The following is an 11,836-nucleotide window of genomic DNA, read 5'->3' on the forward strand; positions in this document are numbered from 1 at the left end:
GGGAGACCAAAGTGATCCAAAAAATTATCGGTTAGTGGCTCTGCTTGATAACGAGGCAAAATATTTTGCGGGTCTCCTCCTGGAGCAACTGTTATCCTGGGCAGCTGATGTCTCATCAATCCCATACAACCAAACAGGCTTCTGCAAAGGTATGGGAACTTCTTCTAACATCTTAGCACTATCTTTACTAATTGATGCAGCCCAAGAAGAGAACCAAGCACTTTATCTGTGCTATATTGATTACAGTTTGGCTTTTGGTCATGTCGACAGGAACCTTCTGTGGGAAAAGTTACACAAGCTGAACATTTCTTTGCTACTTTTAAAACAGTAAATTCTCCTTCACAGCGACACATGGGTGAAGTGAAGTGAAGTGAAGTGAAGGGGTTTTGTAGAGCGCGGCTGCTGCCCGAAGGCGTCCAAGCGCTAAAGAAGGAAAAGAATAGATTCTGAGGGTATGAGGTAGCAGGGGAATTAGCTTCTAAATAGGAGTGTTTTTAGTTCTTTGCGGAAGTTTAGAAGGGTAGGCTTGGCTCTGAGTGGGACGGGGAGCGAGTTCCAGAGTCTGGCAGCATTCAGAGAGAAGGACCTGCCTCCTGCTCTAGCTTTTTTGATTCTGGGGACTACGGCAAGAAGTGCATTAGTGGAGCGCAGGATTTTTCCAGGGCAGTAGGGGGAGAGAAGTGAGTGGTTAATTTCTGGGCTTGCTCTGTGGAATGCTTGATATGATATACAGAGCGCCTTGAATTTTATTCTCTCTCTGACTGGGAGCCAGTGGAGAGCTCTGATTCCTGCCTTGACTGACTCTCTGCGAGGAATCTGTAAGAGAGTGCGGGCGGCACAGTTCTGTGTTCTTTGCAGTTTTTCTAACACATACTCTGGTGCTCCTAGGTATAGAGCATTATTGAAGTCCAGCCTAGATTGTACGAGGCCCTGAATGACCACTCGCCTAGCTTCGAATGGTAGTAGTGGAAGAATTTTTTTCAACATTCGAATAATTCCGAAGCAGGTTGCAGCTGTTTTGGTGGCTTGAGTGTTTAATGTGAGTTTGCTATCTAGCCAAACTCCTAGGCTTTTAATGTTTTCCTTGGGAGTTGGCATAGGTCCCAGGCTAGAGGGCCATAGCTGGTGATAGGTGGTGGGGGGGAGGGACCGAGGATCATAATCTCGGTCTTATCACCGTTAAGTTTTAAGGATGACATTGTCATCCATCTTTTAACTTCCTCCATACATGCTGCCAAATTGGGTTGGGGGGACACGCTGCCTTTCTGTGTCAGGGAGACCACCAGCTGGGTGTCGTCCGCGTACGATATGATTTTAATACCGTATTTTTGGATGACACCTGCCAATGGTCTCATGTACACGTTAAACAGCGTGGGGCTCAGAGAGGAGCCCTGAGGCACACCGCAGTCCAAGGGTTGGTTTTTGGAGTAGGAGTCGCCATCAAAGACCTGGAAGGTTCTGTTGCTGAGAAACGAGCTCAGCCAGTCTAAGGCGATTCCTGATATGCCGAGATCAGAGAGTCGAGCTAGAAGAGTTTTGTGGCATACCGTATCAAATGCTGCACTTAGATCAAGGAGGACCACTGCCACTGTCCCTCCTCGATCCAAGATCTTCCTAGCTTCTTCTGTGACGGCTAACAGCGCCGTCTCAGTGCCATGTCTGGGGCGGAACCCTGTTTGAGAGACGTCGAGTAGGTGGTTCTCCTCGAGGTAGTCAGTGAGGTGGAGGTTGATGTGCTTCTCTAGGACTTTGCTTGCCCATGGTAGCAGAGAGATTGGGCGGTAGTTATTAGAATCTGCTGGGTTGAGATTAGGCTTTTTTATTAGTGCTTTCACCATTGCTTGTTTCCAGGCGGGGGGGACCACCCCTGAGGAGATTGAACTGTTGAGTAGATCCAGGAGAACAGGAAGAATGATTGGGTTGACCATGTGACCATGTTTATCATCTTGGGGGGTACAGGGTCGAGGGGTGAACCAGATTTCACCTGAAATGTGAGTGATTTGAGTGATTCCAGGTCTAATAATGTGAAATCATTCAGGTGGGTTTGCGCAGGATGTTCAGTCGCACAGGTGGATTGTGGCGAAACAGATTCTGGGTTGGGATTTGTAAATGAGGAGTATATTTTATTTATTTTTTGAAAGAAGAATTCAGCTAGTTCATTGCAGCGGGAGATGGGATCAAGGGTTGTGATTGTGGGAGGGGGAATTTTGGAAAGGGTTTTGACTACCTGATAAATTTCTTTAGGTTTGGACCTGGCTGCCATGATTTTCTCATTGTAGTAGGTGGCTTGAGCGGCGCTTATTTCCAGTTTGTAGGCTCTAATATTTTCTTTATACCTGTCTTTGTCGGCTAGGGCGTATCCAAGGCGCCACTTCCTCTCAAGGCAGGCTGGGCACAGGTGACCATCTTACAAGAAAGATTCCAACTTATACAGGTGTAAAACAGGGCTGCGTACTTGCCCCAACACACTTTAATTTATTTATGGGAGACCTATCCAAATTGCTGAATGACTGTAATTCACATGCTCCAAAGCTAGGGGGCTCACAGATTTCCAATCTACTCTATGCAGATGATCTGTTACTCATCAGCCGGACCCCGGTTGGCCTTCAGCGGCTGTTGGATATTACTTAAAGATACTCTGCTGCTAATAGACTTACCATCAACGGTGAAAAATCAGAAGTTATGTGTATCAATCTTTCCAAAAAGAAAGCAACACGAAACTGGCTCCTGTCATCTAGCAATCTACAAAAGGTCAGCGAATATCGATATTTTGGGGTCTTCATAGACCATAAGGGCAACTTTACATCGCAATGTGAAGCTATAAAAAGGAGAGGAATATCTGCGGCAGCGACACTTAGAACCTTAAAAAATACAGTTTCTGGTCCAAGCTTACTTCCCCTAATAAAGGTAATACAGGCAAAGTTAATCCCAGCCATCACTTATGGCAGTGAAGCTATGAGAGGGAGGGACGCACCCTTATTAGATAGAACTGTGGCAAAAGCACTTCGTATGATCTTTGGCCTTCCAAGGTATTCATCGCCGGCTCAAATGAGATTAGAGTTCGGGTTTCAAAAAGAAGAGCTGGCACGCAAGGGAGCCTACATAAAAACCTGGCATAAACTAAGTAGGGGTGAACCGAATACCTTAAACGCTCTCCTGTGGAAGGAACTTCAAAACAAAGTAACATGTCCAGCAAGGAGGTATTTGGAGGGAGCCATTGAGGACCTTGGTGTACAGCAACTCTGGGCACTCCCAGTCTCCACAACAGTCTTTAAAAAGGTGGTCAATAAGACAGTTCGGAAGGAATCAGTGCTGCAGGACAAAGCCGCCCTAATAGAGTGGGCTCATGGTTGGCTTACAGTTCAATCGTACACAGCGCCTTTGCCCCAAACCTATCAGAAGATAGGCTTTACAAAAAAAATGAACGAGAAATTTCTGAAATTTCGCCTGGGGCTACTGCCTTCAGCGGCCCACTTGCCTCCATGGTTACGGCCACTGTCACCAACAAGATGCCGACTTTGTGGGGAAGGAAAGGAAAACATAGTCCACTTGATTACCACCTTTACCGAGCTCACTCAAGAACGACGAGCCTTCCTGTGACTTCTTTTTAACTTCCACAGGATACGGACCTGTAGACAAGTTGTCCTGGCCTGCTTTAAAGGGGACAACATCCAACTGAGCTGTCGAATGGTAAAATTTCTTGAAACAGCCGAGGCCCGCTTCAAATCCCTGAAGGAACCAACCAAAATGAGCAATACCTTATACGGTCCAAAGGATGAGCTCAACGGTACCCCAGAAGACCAACCCCTACAGTGACATTTTTGACTTTCACACTAGACCGTTTGGATAAGAAGATAAGCCCCTTCCAAATTGCGCTGTTGATATTTTATTCAGTATTCTCGTTTACTTGTTTTATGTAAAGAATTTTAGTTTTTAATATGTTTAAATCAGACACACATTTTATAAATTGAAGCTTTTCTTTCGTTAACATTGTAAAGGTTTTAAATAACCATGTACAATAAAGTATTACTTACTTACTCCACAGAAAGATTTGGGCACAGTGGAGTCATAGAGCCACCTTACCTTGGCAATGAAGCTCTCTCCTTGACTGTGCCATCTCGTCAACTCAAGAATTAAGGTGCAGAGGATCAGAAAGCATGAGTCCAAGTTTCCCTGCATCGAGGGTTGAGCAACATAAAGCATTAATCTATCCCTACACTAACGCTAAGATGACATTGTTAGTGAAAGGAATAAAAGGAGTCAGCATGTGGAGTCTTCCTAAGAAGTCTCTCCACCATCGATGGGTCAGATAGCATAATACTATCGAGAAAGAGCTTGTTCTAAGATGCTCTTTTTCCGAAGGCAAAGGAAGAAGTGGGCACTTTCCCTACTCCCAACATGACATTATTTCAGGCATCTTTCCCAAGAGTCTTTGCGGGTCATGCCTTCAGCTCTGGGTACAGTCCAAAATTTAATTTTCCACGGAACAACAGTGTTTTTCTTTTTACAACAGTTTGCCCTTATTACCCAGGCCTTCTCCTGAAGGAAGCACAACGTCTTTCCTTTGTCGGCTATACAATGTAACTTCTTCTCTCCGTTCCTGACTAAAAACAAAGACATTATTCTAGCAAAAAAAAAGTGCTTCTTTCACATGCAACACAAAACATAAGAAAGAACAAATTCCATAGCACACTTGAAATACAGCTATTAATTCTAAAGCGAGAGTTTTCAGGGAAATGCATTTCAGGCCTACACATTTCAGCGAACATAAGAAACCAGCATAAGAGCTTTATGAATGTGCATAGGAAAGTACGGCACACTTGATTAATGCATTTACCTACATGTGAAACAATATGATGTATAAGCGTGTTTAATACATGAACAATTGTCGGTTTCACAACACAAGTTCTTCACATTAATGTTTTCTGCTAGTTACATACCCCTTCTACATTAATTCTCAATGTTACTTTCTTAACGGCCTATGCACATCTCATTTTAAGTTAACACATTTCACAATTCTAATACTTCCTATTAATACGACAAAAGATTATACTCGGGTGCGCTTTACATGTGTGATTATAATGCACCCCTACAAACAAAGTGCAGCAGTGGTTGGGCACAAAGGTAACTTTTCTTGGAGTCACTTTCTTCCCACCTAGTGGATAAGTAAAACATTTATATGCCAAGGAGACTCTGAATGAATGCACTCTTCATCACTGCTCTGAATGTCCTTTTGGTTTCAGAGTTACATAAAAATAGTGCCCTTCATTGGGTAGGCTACCTTTTTTCTAAAGGCTTTAGATTTGTTTTATAAAAGTGTGGAGTAACCAAACATCTGCCTCCTTTTTGTGCATTCAAGGACATGTCAAACAATCATCTTATTCATTCATGTGATATATATACACAATACAAAACAATTGGAAATAATCATGGTCACTCAGTGTTTACATGCTAGAATGAATCAATGGTTAGGCATCAGTCCACATACTTTTGGTTCCATCTCCTCTTTACCTAAACAGTTGAGCTTGTTTGATTGCCTCTTTAAATAATTGTTGCTTATATTAAAATGTCTCTTAATATGGCTGGAATTATTAGGGAATCTGTTTTGCTCTTCGCCTCAGGATCCATTGCACAGCATTGACTGTATACGATCTTTGCAGAATGTATGGCAGAGTCAGGACATAGTACAATCTTGCCAAACAATCTTGCCAACTTGTATTGTAATATAGCACTTATATAGTGCTCGATTCCCCTGGTGGGATCATGAGGCGACCCTATTAGTATTGTGTTCCTACAAAAAAAGTCCTGTGCACACATTATGCGAGGTGTATATAACTATCATACTATTCGAAGAACAATTCGTAAAAATGAAACAAGGTAGACACAATTAAATGTTTATTTTTCAAAGAGTTGTAATGGACCTTCCTTTCTGGAAGAGTGACATCAAAGAAAACAACCAGCCGACATGTGTTTCGTCATGCGGGCAGATGGCCGTGACTTTTCAGGGCTGTAAATGGTCAAAAGATGAGGGTCCGTGTAGCCGGGGAAATTCTGTACCAGCTTCTAAGGATAAGGAAAAGCATTGAAGGGAGTGTCAATGTGGACACGGGGACGGGCGGGTGCATCCGTCACACCAGCAAAATTCCTGAAACATCGTCAACGGAGAGATGGGTCTTGTCTTCTGTGGTGCTGGGTACTAGTGGAAGTGCCGTCCTATTGTGTTCCTAGGCACCTTAGCAGTATGCATGGTTCAAAAAGTTGTCAGTGGAAGTTTTATCTTTGTGGAATAATTTGGGTGAGGTAAGTGGATTTAGAGATATGCTCTAAGCATGGTAGAGTCTGCTTTGCTGCCCTAAAATATGACATTTTAAAAAGGTTATCAAAACACTCACGCAGTAGGACACTTGTATCGTTGTGTGAACTCCACAGAGAAATAGAAATCATCATGAATGTGAATCTGTTGGGTCCACAAGCAATAAAGTTCTACCCATGCGTGACAAAGGAACAATTCTTGGAGGCATTAAATGGAGGCCAGAATACAATGTGGAGCCTACCTTGGTGCACCAGAAGCCTATGCTCTAGAGGCAGTCTTGGGCAACCATAGAATATAATTTGGAGTCTACCTAATGAGTAGCAGAAGCCCAACCATTGGAAGCATTGTTAAGTGGCCAGTGAATACTGTATGAAGTTCAGCCAGTAGCAACAGAAAACAAACCATTGGAAGCACTGCTAGGTAAACAGTGAACACTGCAGGAAGGTCACATCTGCATGTACAGTCTCTCAATACTGCATCACTGTGTTGATAATTTAGGTACTGCAATATGTATACTCGCCATAATCAGGCCAGTTCACATTTTATGTGTTTATTAAATAGTTCCATCATCAGGTGGTGTCCCTCTTTAAAGGATTACTCTCAGAAAAGTTTTCATGGAGTCTGTTTGTCACAACGTGTCACATTTTTCAAAAAATGTACAATGTTTACATATATTTATCTGAAATAGCCTTGGAATATATCTCATTTTGACTTCCAAATATAAAACCTTCAACTGTAATGCAGACATTAATCAATTGCCAACATCTATGTTCAACAATTCTTTCTGTAGCCGGTACTGTCAACTTCATGTTGCTCAAAACCTGTTTACCAATTAGTGTACTGGCCAGATCATCTATTTCTGTGAATAAAGAGTAATCATCTGCTGCTATCAATTTTATAAGGCTCGTTATTGAATTTTCTTTCCCGTCACTTTAATTAAGGTGATGACCCAAGTTTTATAATATTTTTTTCCTGTGTCGTAAACTTCTCTTTCTCGCATCCCGATATCTTTTGGCACTTAATTCATCATTTGCAGTCTTAACATATCTATTCAGTTTCAGTATATGCAGTGCCATTTTCTTATGACAATTTTCTCAACTTTGTGATTTTTGACTACGTCGTTTACTTCTCCCCCTCATGTTTCTTATTTCTGTAGAGCCTTATTGAGGGAGCTGAATGACATAAGTATCTAGCAGCTTACTATGCTCTACACCAGGCAAATTGGACATATCTGTGTTTACCCCTTACACTTGCAAGGACATTCAATTAGTGCTTCCCATTCTGAACTAGGTGAAGAGATCCTATTTCACTTTTCTATTCTGTAACAATCATATGCATTTAATGTACATTCGTATCTTAGGAACCATTGCAAGAAGACAATGTTTATCTGGCCATGTCTGTAGGTTTCACACAGGCCCTTGTTTTTGAGTTTCGTTAATTTCGGGGAGAATTTTCAGGTGTCTGCTCCACTGTCACTGTTCCTTCCACTAAAAAAGTAGTCTGCACCAGGGGCTCCCTCTGCAATGGCAGAGGAGCGTCACCCCACTGGCTCTCAACCAGCAGCTGAAAAATAAAACAATATTTTATTATTGTTTTATTTTTCAGCTGCTTGCCGAGCCAGCGTGAATACGGCGGGTGAGGCTGTGGACACAGAGAGGAAGGGCTGGAGCACTTCTAAATGCTCATGTCTGTTTGGCCAGCTGTTAGAAATGGGGGTCTCTGGTTGGTAGGTTCTTATCCTGTCCGAGTATGGATCCTTTTTTCTAGTCAGGGTAAGAGTGATACACTACTGAAATAACCCCTGCTCACCCCCTTGGTAGCTTAGCAAAATAAGTCAGGCTTATCTCAGAGGCAGTGTGTGAAGCGTTTGCACATAACCAACAGTAATACAGTGAAAACACTGCAAAAGGACACAACACCAGTTTTAGAAAAATATCCAATATTTTATCTGTGCAAACAAGACAAAAAAGATAACAAAAAATCCACTGTACAGTTCTCAGAAATAGCAATAATCAAAAATAGACTTAAAATACAGTTCCTTGAAGTTGATAGCCCCGTCGGGAGCTGTCACGCCATCGTGAACAACAAATCCAAACAGTTCTGGCTGCCACGGCATCACGGGCCAGCTACGGCATCGGGGAGACCTGCAAAACAGTACCTTTAGAGATGAGGGGCATTGGCGACCTCTCGTTAAGCTCCAAAGAGCCGTCACGGCAGGCGTCAGTTCCAGAGATCGGTGCAGGATTTGCTGGGCCATTGAAGTCACACAATGGAGATTGAACTCATCGCGGTTGAAGTCAGGAATGCCAGCGTCAACATGCGTTGGGGCTGCGATGCAAAGTGCAGCGATGATGGCCGTCCAGGGTCTTGGGTGAGACCAGGACTGTGGTGCAGAGTGATGCAGTGCTCATCGCGGTGCTGGCAAGTCACTGTGCAAGCAGCATCATTGTTGCATCGTTGTTGCGGAATCGCTGTAGTCCGCTGACGAACCAGAGCTGATGGTGCTGGCGTTCATAGACTGAGGCTGCGGTCCGGGATGAGGGTTGTGTCAAACCACAGTGCATGCAGCGGAGTCAATGACGGCATGGCGCGTCGTCTCGGGTATACCAAGACGGCATTGTGTAGCGAGGCGGTGTGAAGTGCGATGCCCACAGGTTGTGGTGCAAGCAGCGGCTCGGTAGTGGTGTCAAATGGCATTGTGGGTGAGACCAGGGTGGCGGTGCAAAGTGCAGTGGGGCCCTCTGCTATGCCATCAGGACACAGAGCCAGCAGCAGCTATCGTTGACTGCATTGGGTTGCTTTTTCTTCTGTTGCAGTACAAACCACACAGTTACCAGTGCTGGTAGCAGATGAACTTGTAGTCTTTGCTGTTTCTTAGACTTCTTGAACAGGGGTCAAGCTTTACCTCAAGCCCTTGTAGAAACTCAAACAAAGAAGTTGCAGAAAGTTCAGTCCAGTCCTGTCATATGGTTACTACGTTTCTATATATTGTGTTAAGTTAGCATGAGCTTATTAAATGTTTAAACGGAATTTTTTCTTTCAGCTTGAGTTTGCACACGACACCTAATTGTTATTGTAGCTTTCAACCTAGACGAAAGATGTGATTTATTTGAGAATAATATGTTATTGCTCTAGTATCAGTCGTGCTTGGTACACTTGGTACAACTGTCTGCACACCGAGAACTGCACACTCTAAGAATAACCTAACACAAGGTTGCTGAAGGCCTGATCCTTGCACCACGTTAGACATAACACAAATAATGTTGCTGCCAACATTGGGCTCTATGCGGGTTTAAGATAGAGTTACAGGGAATGAAACAACACACTTGATGCTTTGCATGTAGAGAGCTGGTAGCTGTTGATGTGATCTGCTCCTACTGAGAATTAGAGGTATGGGCCCGCCCTGCTAGAACCCAAACGAGACCTTCTTAGATATAATATAATATGCTAATTAGGGTGTGCGAAATATAGGTGATACAGAATTCTATATATTTTTGCATCATAACATGCTATCACCTTTTGCTTATTATGGATTAGTGACTATGCTGCTAACTCTGATTTTTATAATATTTATGTTGTTATTATACAAGATACTGCGTTTGAGAATGTTGTATTGAAAAATAAACATTTCAAACTTGCACGTGTGTTCTTTGCCTCCCAGTTTCGGTTTGTAATGATTATATAACGAAAGAGTGTTCATGTGTTCCACGATACCTGATGTACCCTAAGTTCATGTTCTGGATTGTCTAAGTCATCGGGAAGTAATTACTACCGATGAGACACTGTAGCTAGCTTGGTAAGGGGATTTCTGAAACAAAGGTGAGTTTTGGGTCATCCTAACTCACCCAGGTTCTAGATCTCTGTGCACAGTTCTGTGGGAGAACGGAAACCCTGCTACATGGCGCCCATACGTTGATTGGCCTTATATCATGACACTCGAGTAGTATATCATTCAAACCTTAACCAATCATTCCCGTTTCCGGAAAACGGCGGTGTCGGAAAAACCTCCTATTTTTGAAATAGGTCTTTTTTCAAGCTTGAATCTATCTAAAAACGGTTTCATTGGATTACTACCCAGTTGTGCTACAAAGTAGTCTTTGTTTTTTTCACTTTCCTGTGCTAACATGGCACAAGCCGTGGACATCCCGCAGCATAGTCGCATTGCGGTGCGTGACCATTTGCGGGCTTATGATGTCCCTATGGAAGGCTTGGCTGTTGTTCTAGTGGTGAGTGCGGAACATGCTTACCCGTACGAACTATTTTATTCGTGGGTGACATTTCCGGCGGTGAACGCCAATTCTGGTGTTTTCCACACCTACACTGCTACGGCTGTACCGGCTGCATATGCTCCGTACAGAGCACTAGAGGTTCCTATTGACGCTTGGCAGCATGGAGTTTGGTTTGGTGGCGCCCTACCACACGCTTTAACCGCTCCGAGGTTGGGTCCTTTGTCCATACCGGGCACACCATGGCCCGCTTTGGCTGATTTCACTCCTCACCCTAATCGCGCCACTTGTGGCATAGCTGATCTACGGCAACTTCATGAAGTTGCAGTGGAAGTGATTAGAGCGCTTGTTCATTACACTAGCCGTAATGTTCAGGACGTAGCCCCTAGGGGCGCACAGCTTCGTGCAGAACAGGCTGGTTTGAAAATCAATCCTGTCATGGTGAATTCCGTGATGGGCAAAAAGCTGCAGGACAAGGATGATTTTCCGTTCTGGCTTGCAGAGAAATTCGGCCAGCTAGAAGCTGTGTTTCCTAATACGAATCCCGGTGATAAACACCGGATTCTTACACTAAGTTTACCGAAAGATTTGGCACCTGAGCTTGTTGACTGTGAGACCTGGGGTAAGACTTTTGCAGCGGTCTATTCGAGGTGCTACGGCACCCCGTCTGTGACCAATCTGGGTGCGGTCCTTAAACGTGTTCAGGATGAACACGGACCGGAGTCGGCGGTCGAATTGGGTATGCGCCTGTGTGGCTCCTTTGATGTAGTTTGCGATCTAATCCTTGCAAATGTCAAGGGAGATGCAGTGAACTTTCAGGTTGCTAACGCTTTAGCGTTAATTCCCGAGGCCGAAAGACCCCGTCAGTTGGCAAGGATCATTGTGGCTGCTTATAAAACGGTTGGCCGCAATGCGAAGGGGCTTAAGGCTTTTCCTGATAAAGACAAAAAGCAGCCCCAGGGGCAGACATCGGAAACTAGTGGTCAACAAAAGTCCAAGAAACAAAATTGGCCTAAAAAGCAGAATCAGGGTAAGCAACAACAACAACAAACACAGGTTTCTGCTCCTGCGTCTCCGTTGCCTGCGCAGTCGGATCGAGTTTATGATTTGCGCGATTGCGAGATTATTAAATCGCCTGAAAGGTTTCAGGCTTCTGACCAACGCTCTCCTCGTTCCTTTCAGGACTCATCGGCTCCGTCAACCGGTGGTGGAGGGGGCGGCAGGGGCCGGGGTGGCCAGCAAGGACGTGGTCAGCCCCGCCCGCGTACCGGTGGAGATCAGCAGGAAGGCTCTACGC

This window comes from Lissotriton vulgaris, chromosome 9 (assembly GCF_964263255.1).
Source record: "Lissotriton vulgaris chromosome 9, aLisVul1.2, whole genome shotgun sequence".
In the NCBI taxonomy this organism is placed as follows: domain Eukaryota; kingdom Metazoa; phylum Chordata; class Amphibia; order Caudata; family Salamandridae; genus Lissotriton; species Lissotriton vulgaris.